The following is a 14,866-nucleotide window of genomic DNA, read 5'->3' on the forward strand; positions in this document are numbered from 1 at the left end:
ACTTCCTTGGTCCAGCAGGATGCGGTGCTACACCCAGCCAGAGGGTGGCAGCACCTCCCACACCCCCCCATGGCTTTCTTTGTTTTCTGACCATTCCAGGGCACGGCTGTGGGACCGCCTTCCCCATGCCCAGCGAGCCTCTTCTGCATCTCTTTCTGCTGTGGCAAAGTGGGTTAAACAGCGCGCGGATTTGCGAGGAACATAGCCAACAAATGAGATATCAAACGCAGCTTCCCATGTAAGAGATCAGACTCCGGCGGGCACACACGCCGGCGCTCTGCTGGAGCTCCTTGGCTCTGCAGCCAGCTTCATTTAGGATTCATAAATACTTTTGCGCACTCCCGCACATACAGCCGCCAAAGGAATTTCATTCTGTATCATCTGCATTCAAATGCAACAAAGTGAAAAAAAAAATGTGGACATTAAAAAGAAGGAGAAGAAGAAGGAAGAGGCTCTGAAGAAAATCTGAGGCTCGGAGTGGTGGGTGTTGGGTAGCTGATGACTTGAGGAAGGCTTCCTCTACCTCTGTGTTCCTACAGAGAAGCCTGTCCCTGACTTCAGTTCACCTGTCGCATGGTGGGTGAATGCAACATAGACCTGCCGGCGTGGGGTATGCTTTTCAATGACACTTTTAAAATAATGAATTGGATGCTTGTCAAGGTAGGCATCAACCTTAGATAGGTATCGGTCCTAAAGTTCCTCCTTCCAGCTGCTGGGGAGCTGGGACCTTTTGATCTCCAACTTAGGCCTCAGTTAGCAAACTCAAATGCTTTTGGGAGCCAACCCGGGGAACCCAAAAGTATGAAGCCAGTCAGGTAACCGGAGCGTTCCCGCTCAGGCCGAAGAAGGGAGCAGCTACTCCATCCCAGCTGGTTATTGTCAAGTGAGAATTGTTATCAAGTCCCCCCATTTATCAAAAGAAACCAGAAACACATGTTTCGTTTGTTTGTTTGTTTTGAGATGGAGTCTCGCTCTGTCGCCCAGGCTGGAGTGCAGTGGCGCCATCTTGGCTCACTGCAACCTCCGCCTCACGGGTTCAAGCAACTCTCTGGCTCAGCCTCTCAAGTAGCTGGGTTTACAGGCACCTACCACCACGCCCAGATAATTTTTGTATTTTTAGTAGAGACAGAGTTTCACCATCTTGGCCAGGCTAGTCTTGAACTCCCGACCTCGTGATCTACCCGCCTTGGCCTCCCAAAGTGCTGAGATTACAAGCGTGAGCCACCGCGCCCAGCCCAGAAACACATGTTTTTAAAATGTATGAAATCTGGTTTTAAGTAATAAGCACCAATTTTTAAACTATTAAATACTCTGTTGGTCTAACAAAACAATTCCAATAGATTACACCTTGTAGGAATTCTACCCTAAACACCCTAGTCTATCAAAGACTTACCTTCTGTCATTGTTTGAAACACTTATCTATGTCTCATAATTTGCCAGGTTTTATTTTTCTCACTTGTTCTCTAGCTTTTCGTTGTTTGCTCAGCAAGACTATATGCATTTCAAGGGCAGGGCATGTCTTATTTTTGTTTTTTCCCAGTAGTTCTCAGCTGACGGTAAAAGCTTAGCAATTTTTAGTTAGTTATAACCTAACCTACCCCATTCCACAAAATATTTGACAATTTCTACATAAATGCATGCTATAGAAAATAAAATAATTAGATGCATCAGAATAAATAAGTGGACTTGGCCTTCTAACCGAGTGCTTTTATAGACATGGTGCTTGAGTGAGTTTCCTCAGGATAATATCCAAATGTCTTCCTTAGATTATAGGCAGACCCAGAAGCTTGGGAGGGTCTCTGGAACATGGGAAAAGTACACATAGTGTGAATAAAGACAAGGCAAGTGCAATGGCCTTGGAGAATGAGTTCTGTGAATAGTAAGGCAGAGAGATCAGGATGTGAGATCCACGACCCACCTGGAACTAGGAACCAAAATAATGAATGGCTGCCTCTCTGTGGAGCTTCTTTTGGTTGTAAGTGACAGACATAAAATTGAAACTGGCTTAGGCAAAAAGAGGAAAGTATTTGAAGGATGCTGAAATAATATCCTTCCAAGCCATAGGACAAGAAAGGATTCATTTGGACCCACAGGAAAATCTGAACCAGACATATCGTGATAACTCTGTGTTTCATCTCTGTTTGTTCTTCATTTTCTCTCTGTGCAGCTTCATTTTCTCCCTCAGCAGCAGGCTTCCTCCATGCATTAGGGAACAGAATGACCAACAACCTGCATGCTTCCCATCTCGCAGCTTCCACCCCTAGAGAGAACTGCTTCACACTCTTCTCATAGCAAGATGGAAACCCTTGGGGAAGGGCTCTGAATGCCTCACTGGAGTTTAGATGCCCACCTCAGAGCCATCCCATTCAATGATGACAGCTATGACAGGGGTGGCCATGACTGACCTGGCTTTGGAAAGATACCCACACATGGAGTAACAACATGGCAGCCTTTATTTAAACCACATGGTTCCTTTTAGGAGGGAAACATTTCCAAGAAGAAGAGGACACTTCCTAGAAGAAGGGAAGGGTGCTGGCAGATCAAATGTCCCTGAAGTTCATATAGCACTTGGCTACAAATGGCTTCTATTTGTATCATCTCATTTTATTTATTGTATTTGTCCCTCACAAAACTGTGAGTAATGTAGGGTATCTATAATTGTTCCCATTTGACTGGTGGAATAAATAATGTTAAGAGTGACTAAGCAACCAAGGTCACATAGCTTTGAAAAATGGCCAATCCAGTATTCAACTCATATCTTTTTTTTTTCTTTTACTTCAATTCCAACACTCAATCCACTATACAGGAGGTGAGTGGGAAGGTTGTGACTTTCCAGAAAAAGAATTTTTTATTGCAAGATCATGCTTTTCTGAATAATATAAAGCCTGGCTGGTAGATCTCTAACTAGGCTGCTCCTCCTCTGCTCTTCAAGGTTTGCTGGAATTTCCTGAGATGCAAGCAGCTGACCTCAATGGCCCTCCCTGCTCAGTTTAAGGATTTTGTTGTCTGCCCAAGATCCATATCCAAAGATTCCACATCCATCCCTACTCCACTCCTGAGTGTGTAATTTGGGGTATTTAGAGGTACTTCTGCCTTATGAAATGACTGGAGCCCTCTGGGCCACAAGCATGACTACCCATTGGAAAAGAACTGAGACAGGGGAGAAAACACTGCTGGGAATGCAGTACCAACTGAGATGAAGATGATCCTTTCCATTTTTTCAGCTGAGAGCAGCACCACTTGCCACTGGTGGATGGCACAGCCCTATATTGAGTACTATGGCCATGGTGGCAAGGTACTTGGCATCTTCCATGCAAAGATGAAAGAAAGAGGCCTTCTTGCCTGTATCACCAGAAGACTCCTGTAGACTCACTGTCTCATGGTCTCTCTTGCTTTTGAGGCAAATCATGAACATGCATCTTTTTTCATCCTGCCCATCGATGCCCAGAGAAGTCCTGGATCTAATTGATTTGAGTTGGATCAGCCAGGCCCTGTGTCCAAGCTGCCTCACCTGAGTGTAGTAAGTGCAGCATACTAAAAAGAAAGAATTACTCCTGACACCAGGATTATATCATTGCCAAATGCATCGATAATATATTAAAGATGTGGAATAATATAACACTACTTATCAATTGAGGGAAGCCATCCTGAGGAGGAGGCAAGTAAGGTTTCGATTTCCCTTTCTGGATGAACCCTGCCCCTCCATCCCACAACGATTTGCTGTTCCCTAGGTTTGGCCTCATGCATAATTCAGTGATCCGCATGGCAGGAAAACATTTAGAAAACTTCTTTTGCCTTCTCCAGGAGGCTGGGGCAAAGGTGGCTTACAGCTATTCATCCATGCACGGAAAGCTATCTCTGCTGCAGCCCACTGGAAGAGACGGGGCCATGGCCTTTCTCATTCCCATTTGGGGACTTGCCTAAGGGTGACATAATGAATTGCTCTGACCCAGTCAGAGAAGAAAAATACAGGTTGGATGAGATAAATTGATGCCACCCCAGTCTTTCCAGCAGTGCTGGTGGGGATAAACTCCTGCCTTGAGGTTTTGCTTTCTCAGAAGAAAACAGTAGTGTTTTTATGCTGTCGACGAAGGTGAAGGAATAGAGTTCTCTGAGGTGTTACAGGGAAACTTACATGAGTTGGCTGGTCTCTAATGTTACATTTATTCATCTTAAAAATTTAATGATCCTCTGCTATGTTCCAGGCACTGTGCTAGGTCTTGGGAATATGTTGAAAATCAATCTCAAAACACTCAGAATGTAGTAGGAGACACACACAAGTATATAAACTATTGTATTTTGCATCTTTGATGCCTGAGATGTTAGAATCATTTATTGTTTTTATTTATTCTTCAGGTAGATATTTTTGAAACACCAACTATGTGCCTGAGCCTGTACTAGATACTGAGAATACAGCAGTGAATGAGACAAGATAAGATTTCTAGGGAGGAAGATGAACAATAAACCAGTACACAAAATACATGCGCAAGATAGTTACAGATTGAAATATACCCTCTGAAGGAAAGAGTGGATGATATAATAGAAAGTGAAGGGAGTGGGGGTAACTTGGGATAAAAATATCTCTCAGAAGAGGTGATATTTGAGCTGAAATTTATGGATTAGAAGAAGCCAGTCATGCAAAGAGATAAACGAGGAATAATGTTGACAACAACGGTGTGGCGGTAAATGTTTTACAGCCAGCTCTCTGGGGGAAAAGAAAGCCCTGATTTGCAGTGGTTGCCAGTTACCATGGTGTAAATACTCCCACATTGCCAGTTTAAAGTTGCCAATGTGATATCCCTTAATGCAGACTTGGGAAGAGATGTGTACAATGGATCGTCACTAGCCTGTGAGAGCTGCCTCCAGCACACTGCCGTTTGCCAGTTACCTGGCCATACTGAGGGGCAAGTAGGGCATGGGTCCTGGTCAATGCTAAGGGGTTCGACACAAGATGATGAGACTAGAGAAGGTTCTCTGGAGCTACAGGTTGGGGATCAGAAGTGCTACATTCAGACACAACCATGATATATTATATGGATAATACGCCCAACCAGTCAATGCAAAAGGCATCATACCTTATCCTTCTTGATACTATTTAAAAATTGGATATTCCCACACCACCCACATAGATATTTTATACTTACTTTAATAAGTTCAGTTTAACTGTGTGTGTGTGTGTGTGTGTGTGTGTGTGTGTGTGTGTGTGTGTGTGTGTATGGGTGGATGAATAAGGCATGGCATTAGGGGTACAAAAATGAGAAATACTAAGTCCCTCCCCTCATGGCTCTGGCAGTCTGATAGAGAAAGGGGAAATAGGGAAAGAAAACTAACATTTATTAAACATCTACCACTAACATAAATTAAAGAGACCAGTAGAGGGAAACACAGATAGATCACATATATTTGCTATGATATAAAGAAGAGATTTTTTATAGTTTAATACAACTCAAAATATTAAAAGGACAGAATTTCTGGGCCAGTTGGACTAGATGGGTGGTTTCTCTTGGCTCAGACCAGGAAAAAGAAATCTGATAAGAATTGGTCTTATTACTCTTTTGATGATCACCTTGTTTACCCATCAAGGAGGGTTTGGGAAGGACCCAGGAACTCAGCTTATAGACTTTGGCCATTGACAGTTTCCAAAACCAAGAATATAGAACCCAGAGAGATGGATAATATGGGAGAGTTGTCAATTCATAAAATGCTTTAGCAATACCCAGAGACTCATGGGAGTGAATATTACCATCCTCTACTTGGCATGCAGATACTATAATTTACAACATGAAGTTTACATAAAAGGAATTGTTCTCTCTGATTGGCATTTGGGAGATGGGCCCTGATGATAAGTGCACTCCTTTGCAGGGCTGGCCAATAATATTTCAGTCTCTGGCCTTTTCAAACCACTTTGTCAGAGGCTCTACAAAGATGCATTGATTTATCTTGTGACAACAATAAAGAATTTGAGATCCTGGCAGGAAAACCAGAGGAGAAATCCAGCAGGGTTTTAAATCCGGGACCAAAACTTGGGAGAGAAATGTGAATTGGTTATGCATCCAGAAGAGATAGTTGAATACATGGAAGGGTGATTATTCCCTCACTTGGAAGTAAAGGAGGAACAGCAGAAAAGGGAAGACAACTTATAGGAATCTGGATGTTGGGGGAGAAAGAGGATGCAGAGAGGAAACTGGAAATGAGATGTTAATTTCTTAGAAACAAATGAAAAGGAAACCATGGAAGTAAAGAGTTTCACAAAGGAGGGCACAGCAAGTTCAAATGTGGCCAAGACACTATGAGATGGAGAACCGAGAAAAGGCCCTTGAAGCAGGTGGTGAAAGACATCACTGATCATCTCTGTGACAGCAGTTTCACTAACACTAACATCTGTACAGTGTTTTTCAGTTCATGGGGAGAAAATGTCTTCCTCATCTATTAGCTCATCTGATGCTCATAACAAATGTGATGAAGAAAGCGAGGTTCGGATAGTAAGTGGCTGATCCAGAAACTGATCCAAGCCTTCTGATCTCAAATCATATTCTGTTTCTGCTGTGTTACATGGTTGTCTTTCAGAAAAGCACCTTGGGGTCGAAGTTGGACTGTAAGAAAGGTGTGAGGTGCAAGGATGTGGCCAAGGTCAAGGGCAACAAGACTAGAGCATCCACTTTACAAATTTGAGTGAATAGAGGCTGACTAGTAATTTTAGGGACTTTTTTGTTCTAGGATAAAAATACTTATAAATGTTTAGAACCAATAAAAAGCAAAGATTGGTTACCAAGAGAGATGGAGGAAGATCCTAGAAGGGGGAGAAGGGAAATGGGACCAAGAACACATGTGGAGGACTATGTCACAGCAAGACAGAGGGCCTTTGAGGGTGTAAAGGCAGAAGAAACGCGGTGCTGGAGAAAAGAGAACTTGAGGAACACCCTATTGTTGGAAGAAAACACAGTGAGGTCATCTTCTGAAGCTAAGAAGGGGAAGGAAAGCTGCTGTGGGGCATTTTCTTCATGGCCTCCTGACACCCTCCTGGGGTTCGAGAAGTCACAGAGATGACTCAACACAGCACTGCCACTTTTTGTCACTGGCTGTTTTCTTTGGGATAACTATGGTATAATGTAAACAGTACTGGGCTTGGGCACCCAACACTCAGAGTACAGTTTTGTCCCTGAGAGGTCTCCTTGGCTTTATGTCCAGGAACTCCAGCTCCTGGACACTGCATCTGAAAATTGCACTGTTATCTCAAATTCACTGGGACAGAATCCAGCAGAAAATAACAGAATCTTAAGTGCCAGAAAAATTACCTGGTCTAATTCTTGGATTCCCTCTGTAACATACCCTACCAATTGCCCTGCTTGATCATTTCCTGTGACAAGGTACTCACTACTTCTTTAGACAGCTTACTCCATTTTTAGACATGTCTAATGGATAAAAAAAGTCTTCCTTATATTTGTCTTAGATCTGACCTCTGGGCAACTCAGAATACAGAAATAAATTGGCTAATTTCTGTTCCCCTGGGAGTAGCTGTCAAAGATTTGAAGAGAGCCATCACGTATCCTTACATTTTCTATTCTTCAAGGCAAGCAAACCAAATTCTCCTTATTATTTCTGGGCTTCTCACTATCACATTAATTCTCCCCCATGCTCATCCCAGGATGCCAGTGACTGGTAGGCGTGCCTCTGCTGAGCCCACTTTCTGACTCTACCTTTTCACCTATTCAATTTCTGATCCCCTTGACCAGAGTTCTTTCCTCCGATTCCTCTTCTCTCATTCCCCTCTGAACACTACTGTCAGACTAACCATCCTAAACAATGTTTGTTACAGGTCACTTCCCTTGTCAGAAAAACTTCAGTGGTTCTCCATTTACTATAAGATGAAGTCCAAATCTGGCATTAAATGCCCTCCAAAATGAGGCATTTCAGTATTGCTCCAAGCTCTTTGTTCTGAATATTCCCCTCCAATGGGTTTATTCATTCATCCTCCCATTTATTCATTGCAGAAACAATTATTGAGTGTCTACTATATGCCAGGCACTATGATAGGCTAATAGAGATCCAAAGATGACAGAGAGATGGTCCTTGACAAGAAGGGGTTCACAGTATGATGTGGAAAAACACCACGTAAGTACACAATCAATTCAGGTTATTACATGCAGCAAAACACAATCATTAAATATCACACCAATGATGTGTAGCGGTAACAGGGAAGGAAGAGACCCACTCTTCTTGGAGTGGATGGGAGAGCATTCATAGGGAGAGTGATGTTTCAACTGAGACTTGAAGGGTAAAAGAAATGTGCATGGTTAATAAGAAAAGACAAAAATATTATAAGTAGAAGGAACAGCTTCTGAAAGGCCATGTTCTAGAAAGTTCAAGTTGTCTAACATTTCAGTAGAGTATATCTAACATTTCAATGTGGAAAATGTGAGAGAAAGCAGTGATGAGCTGGTAAAATTTGAACCACCAGCATTTTGGGGTGGGGTTACGGGAACCCTGATTTTTAGCATGCCAATTTCTATAGTGTAAACATACCCAACATGGCTGATTTCAAACTTCCAAGACATCATTAAACTCAAAGCTGGGAAAAAAATATGCTCAATTGGCTCTCAAAAACCAGCAGGAAGTAGAGAAGGCTATAATCAGGAAAGGCTTTTTATATGCTATGGAATTGGGATTTTTTGTCCTATAGGATTATGGAGAGCCCTTGAAGGGCTTTAGACTAGATAATGTCATGACCAGCTTTGCCTTAACAAAAGCAAGTGCAAACTGCCCGTGTGTATATATGACAGGTAGGGATGGTGTTGGAGAAGTAAGTTATCAAAATTAGGACACTAATTCCCAACCCTAGCCACATGCCACACATTAGAATTACCCGGGGAATTAAAAAATAATCATGATATTGTGACCTCAATCCTGAGATTCTGATTAAATCTGCCTGGGCTGCACCTCGGCTTCAGTAGGTCATAAATGCTCCTCAGGTGATATTAATATACAGCATGGACTGCAGAACACTGAGTTAGGAGACTATTTCTCTGAAATATATTTTCTCGCTATTCAATTTCATATTTTGCCTTGGGAACATCTCCAGCTCCACCTCTGAACATTCTTCATTTGTCTCGGTCCAATTTGGGTGGCCAGCCCTTCCCTTCAGACTCAGTTCTTCTTGTTTCCCTCCCCTGATGTCTTTTTGTACCTTCTTTTGCTTTCCCAGTCTGCACTTACTCAGGAGCCAAATAATGAGTGGCTTTGGATTCCTGCCTTGCTGCTTGCTATGAGACAGCTCTGACCACTCCCACTCCAAGACCTCAGTACCAAAACCCCTAAGCCTTCTCGGAAGGAGAGAAGGGACAGAAGACTGAGGAAAGAGATGATGGATATCTGCACGGATATATGGCTGTGAAAATTACAAGAAATTAATAATAATATAATGATAATGAGTTACCAAATGATTATTGTGGGCTACTTTCTAGATGCTTTTTATGTATTTGTTTAAATCTTCAACAACTCTATGGAGTAGGTGCTATTATTATCATTCCTTTTGCATATATGAGGACATTGAGGCACAGAGAAAATAAGTAACTTCACCAAGGTCAACAGCTGGTAAGTGGCAAAACCAGCCTACAAACCCATGCAGTTTGGCTCAAGTGATCCTCTTTCTAACCACTAAATTCTTCTGCCTCTTTCAAGAAATACTTTGGTATACTTGAGAGAAGTCTTGATTATTCACTGGATGTACATGGAGGGAAAAGGAGAAGTTAAATTCTAGGTTGCTGGTATTGGAATTTGAGAGGACAGGAGTTTCACCAAGCAAAACAGAGAATTTAGGAGGAAAAGACATTCTATAGGGTATGGATTTAGACATGTCGAATTTGTATGCTATGGTAGATGACCAGCAAATGGCTAAGTATGAGGACCTGGGGCTCAGGAAAGGAAATATGAATTGGAAATACAGTATAGGTTTTTACGGTTGTCAGGATTGAGGTGGTGTGGAAGCCATGGGAACAGGGGCAGTCACTGCATTCACCCACGTAGAGTTTGTAGATTGAGAAGAGAGAGGGTCAAAGTCAAGTATTAAGGAGACAAACAATGAATGAAACCTGAGTAAAGGACACTGAGTGCAAAGGGAGAGAGACAGCAGAAGCTTCAGGGGAGCATGATATGGAGGAAACCAAGTGAACATGGAAAAACAAACTAACTCCATTTTTCTCCGCTCTACTACTCTCACTCAACAACCAAGACTTTACTCCTGGCCACCAAAATGTGTGGTTTTTTCCCCCTCACATGCATTCCCAACCAATTCTCTGACACCCAGATGTAGCTGGATATCCTGCAACTTAACTGGATTCCAACACTGTCTACTTGGAGATAGCACAGACTCTACAAGTCAAGGACTCAGACCCACAAGACTGCCTCCCACTTCATATTTCAGTTGCAACTCCCAGGTTGTGACCTTTGCTTCTGACCCTCCAGCTTTAAATCAGGGTTCCCACAATCCCCTCCTTGGGTTCCATAGCTTCCTAGGATGACTCAGAGAAACATATGTTTACTGGTTTCTTGTAAACTATATTACAAAGGACACAGATGAACAGTGAAATGAAAAGTTACCTGGGGCAAAGTATATGGGAAGAGGCACAGAGTTTCCAAGCCTTTCTGCGTACACCACCCTCACAGCACCTTCATGTGTTCAACAGCCTGGAACTGCTCTGAACCCTGTAGTTCAGGGATTTTTACGGAGGCTTCATGATGTAGGCATGATCTATTATTTAACTCAATCTCCAGCCTTTCTTCTCTTCCTGGAAGTCGGGCAGTGGGGCTGAAAGTCCCAAGCTTTTAATCCTGGCTTGGTCTTTCTGGTAACCAACCTCCATCCAGGAGCCTACCAAGAGTCACCTCATTAAAACACAAGACGTCCTTATTGCCTAGGAAATTCCAAAGATTTTAGGAGCTCTTTGACAGAAACTGGGGGCAGAGACCAAGTATGTATTTCTTATTATATCACAATGTCATGCCACTAGGAAGTGAATTATTCCTTGAAAGTGGGAGAGGTTGATCAGTAGTATCAAATATTGTAGGAAGCACAGGTAAATAAGACAGAAAAGTGGTCACTAGATATGAACATAGAAGGTCACTGGTGACTTGCCAGAGTACTTTTAGTGGTGTAGTAAAAGAGTAAGAGCCATGAGCTGTGACTCATAGGGTATACGGAAAGTGAAGGACACACAAACACAATCATGTATATATGTATATGAATTACATATATTAGAATACATCTCTATATTAGAAAAATATATATTAGGAAACTTTACAATTTTTTAAGTGGATGGGGAAGTGTGGATGATTTTTTGTAAATGTTTTTGCTTGTTTGATTTTAAGATGGTAAAGCCTTGCAGATATTTATGTATCAAAAGGATAAAGGCAGAAAAGAGAATGAATTTGATCCTGAAGGAATAAGAGAAGGAAAAATGGCCCAAAGTAGGTGGGAATGATAAACCTTGAACAGAGGGTCGTATGATTGTAGAGATTACAAAGTATCCCATTGTGGGTTTAGACACAGGTATACTTAACTCACACCTGATAGCCTTCTTATTCTTTGTGAAGTAGAAAGCCAGAGGTTCAGAGAATGATTAAGGAAAAGATGGGTTTGGAATATCTTCTAAAGGAATATTGACAGTGAATTGTCTAAGCCAAAGGAAAGGTTTGTTAAACAGAATTGAAAACCAGTTCATATTGGAAATTATAAATTTCCAATAATGTCAGCTTGTATGGATATAAAATTTTCTCTGGCTCTTCTCAGCCATACATGTTTAGGGACAGAGAATATAGATTGCAGAATGAATTTGGAAAGAATGCCAAGTAAGAAAATGGGAGAAAAGAGTTGAAGTTACAAGTGAATAACAACTCAAGATATCCATGTGGGTTTCATGGTTGGTAAAAGAATGAAATTAAAAGGTAGTTGATAGATAAAAGGAAAATGAGGGATTCACAGGCCGGAGACATCAGTGGGATTGAAGAGCAAGTACAATGGGAATTAGAAAGTAAAAGACCTGATACACTTATTTTGGCAGAGAAGGGCCACTAGATTTGAAGTTTTCACACTGAAGGAAGAGCCAAATGATGATATATAGGTAAGACACAGCCATATAGGAGTGGAAACAATGTTCAGTGGGATTAAGAAAGGTCAAGGAACTTAGGATCTATTGTGTTGGATCAGCTCTCCAAGAATTCTGAAATATTCCCATGGAGCAGTATGCAGAAGAAGACTCTAAGTGCTTATGGCAATGTGATTGTATGTTAGGGCATTTCAGGAATCTGTGTAGAATGAGGACCTCATTAAGTTCACTTATTCTCCTTCTTCTCCACACCAGGGTTATACTGTTTCCTCTCACCGCATTAACTGAAACCATCCCCATTTTTTTGCTCAGGCTCTATCTCTTCAAACCTGGCTGCAGAGTGAAACTCAGCCTTCCCAGCCCTCACATCCCTGATGCTTCTGAGGACAATCCTGCAGGCCCTTTTGGTTCTGAGAACCTGCTGATTGCTGTCAGAAACTGAAGTGAAAGTGGCAGGTACCAAATGTAGGAGGCTGCAGTTTCCAGAATCTTACACCTTCCTCTCTGGCATGGTCTGCTGGGTGTATTTTCTGACTCTTTTCTGGAAGGTGCAATGGAAGCCACATGGAACTTGATTTCTCCATGAATTCCTGAGTGGGGCTCAGCAAACCAAACTCATTGGACTGACCTTCCCCTCTCTTTGAGGATGGGCCAGTTTCTTCCTGTTTTATGTTACAAAACACAAAAAACAGAGACATTTTCAAAATATAATAAACATTTGTGTTTCTACAACTGAAATTAAACAGAAATTAATATGTTGTCATATCTGCTTCAGATCTCTGTTTTTTAAAAGAAATAATTTCAGTTACAGATAAGGTCCCACCTACATTCTTCTCCCATCTCTTCACCCCATAGATATCTACTAACTTGAAGTTTGTGTAATGTCCATTTGTGTTTCGTGCTTTTACTATTTATGTGTGTCTGCAAATAATACATACCCTATTACAATTAATTTTTTCACTCGACTTTTTCTTATGAGCTTTCTTCATGTTGATATATGTGGCTGTAGTCTATTCACTGTAATTATTATATAGTATTTCACTGTATGAATAAACCACAGTTTGTTAGTTGCCTGATAAGGCACAGTTTATTTCCATTTATTCACTATTAGAAGCAATGCTATCAAGAGAATCCTTGAATTTGTTTTCTTGTGCACATTTACTAGACATGGTAATGTCTAATGTGTCCACAAGAGAGAGGCTAGAAAGGATATTGCCATAGTTTATGTATGGTAAGGGTATATTTAACTTCTTAAGAAACTGTCAAGCTGTTTTTCAAGGTGTTTGTGCCATTTTTTTTATTTCTACCAACAGTGTATGAGAGTTCCTGTAGCTTCAATTCCTTACCAACACTTGGTAATGTGTCTTTTTAATTTTAATCATTCTAGTAGGTATAATAAAGGTATCTCATGGTATGGCTTTAATTTACTTTTCCCTTATGACTAATGATGTTCAGCATCTTTTCATGGTATATATTCTTTGTGAACTATCTTAAATGTTTACCAACATTTCATTGGATTATTTTCTTCTTATTAAGCTGGAATAAGTTCTTTACATAATCTGGATTAAAATTCCTTGTAAAATACATGTATTGAGAACATTTTATTCTAGTTTGTGGTTTACCTTTTCATTTTGCTAGTTTAAAATTTTTAAATTAGTAATTATTTTCTTTAGGGCTTTTGCTTTTTGTGTTTTATTCAAGAAATATTTGCCTACCTCAAAGTCATGACAATTTTATGCTGTGATTTTTTTGTCTGGAAATATTGTAATTTTAGCTTTTGTGTTTAGATCTATGATCCATTTTCAGTTCATTTTTTTGTATGTTATTAGGTGAAGGCTGAGTTTTACTTTTTTTCATGTAGATATCCAGTTATCTCAGCACCATTTGTTGAAAATACTTTTCTTTCTTCAGCGATTTATCTTATGACCTTTGTTGAAAATCAATTTACCATATATGTGAAGGTCTATTTCTGGACCTTTGATTCCTCTCCATTGATCCAAAAAACCTATCTTTATGTGAGTACCTGTGTATTACTATAGCTTTAGAGTAAGTCTGGAAATCATACAATATAAATCTTTCATAGCTGTTATTTTTCAAAAAAATATTTTCACAAGTCTAAATTCATTGCATTTCCATATAAATTTTAGAATCAACTTGCTATTTTCTAAAAAAGAAGGCTGCTAGGACTTTAATAGGAATAGTTTGAAACTGTAGAGTAAATTAGGGACAACTGACATCTTAACACTATTGAGTCTTTTGATCCATGAACATGGTATGTCATGCCATTTATTTACATCTTTAAAAATCCCTCTCAACAGTATTTTGTAGTTTTCAAGATATTGATCTTGCACATATTTTGTTAAATTTATCCCTACATATTTTCATTTTTATACTAGTATTAATAATATAATTTCTTATTTCATTTTAAAATTGTTGATTGATAACATATAAAAATATAGTTAATATTGGTATATTGCCCTTGCATCTTATAAACATGATAAAGTCACATATTTGTTCTATAGATTTTATTGTAAATTCCTTACAATTTTCTGTAAAACTATAATGTCGTGTGCAAATAAAGATAGTATTACTTCCTTTATTTCACACTGTATACCTTTATTTTTAAAATTATTTATTATTTTTAGTTGTTTTTAAATTGAGGTAAATTTTACATAACATATAATTAAACATTTTAAAGTGTACGACTCAGTAGCATTTGGTACTTTCACAATGTTGTGCAACCACTACCTCTAGGTAGTTCTAAA

At 40.2% G+C, this 14,866-nt stretch overlaps 1 long non-coding RNA gene across 1 annotated transcript in view; it reads left to right on the forward strand.

Moving 5' to 3' along the window:
• Nucleotides 1–14,602, forward strand: part of LOC117975034 (uncharacterized) — a 345,337-nt gene extending 330,735 nt beyond the window's left edge. Inside the window, exons 13-15 of the long non-coding RNA XR_010113389.1 lie at nt 100–610; nt 2,168–3,520; nt 12,414–14,602. This is a non-coding gene — a long non-coding RNA (uncharacterized LOC117975034). The remainder of the gene's footprint in view (nt 1–99; nt 611–2,167; nt 3,521–12,413) is intronic.
• The last annotated feature ends 264 nt before the right edge of the window (nt 14,603–14,866 follow it).

The sequence above is a fragment of the Pan paniscus genome, chromosome 9 (assembly GCF_029289425.2).
Source record: "Pan paniscus chromosome 9, NHGRI_mPanPan1-v2.0_pri, whole genome shotgun sequence".
Classification (NCBI taxonomy): domain Eukaryota; kingdom Metazoa; phylum Chordata; class Mammalia; order Primates; family Hominidae; genus Pan; species Pan paniscus.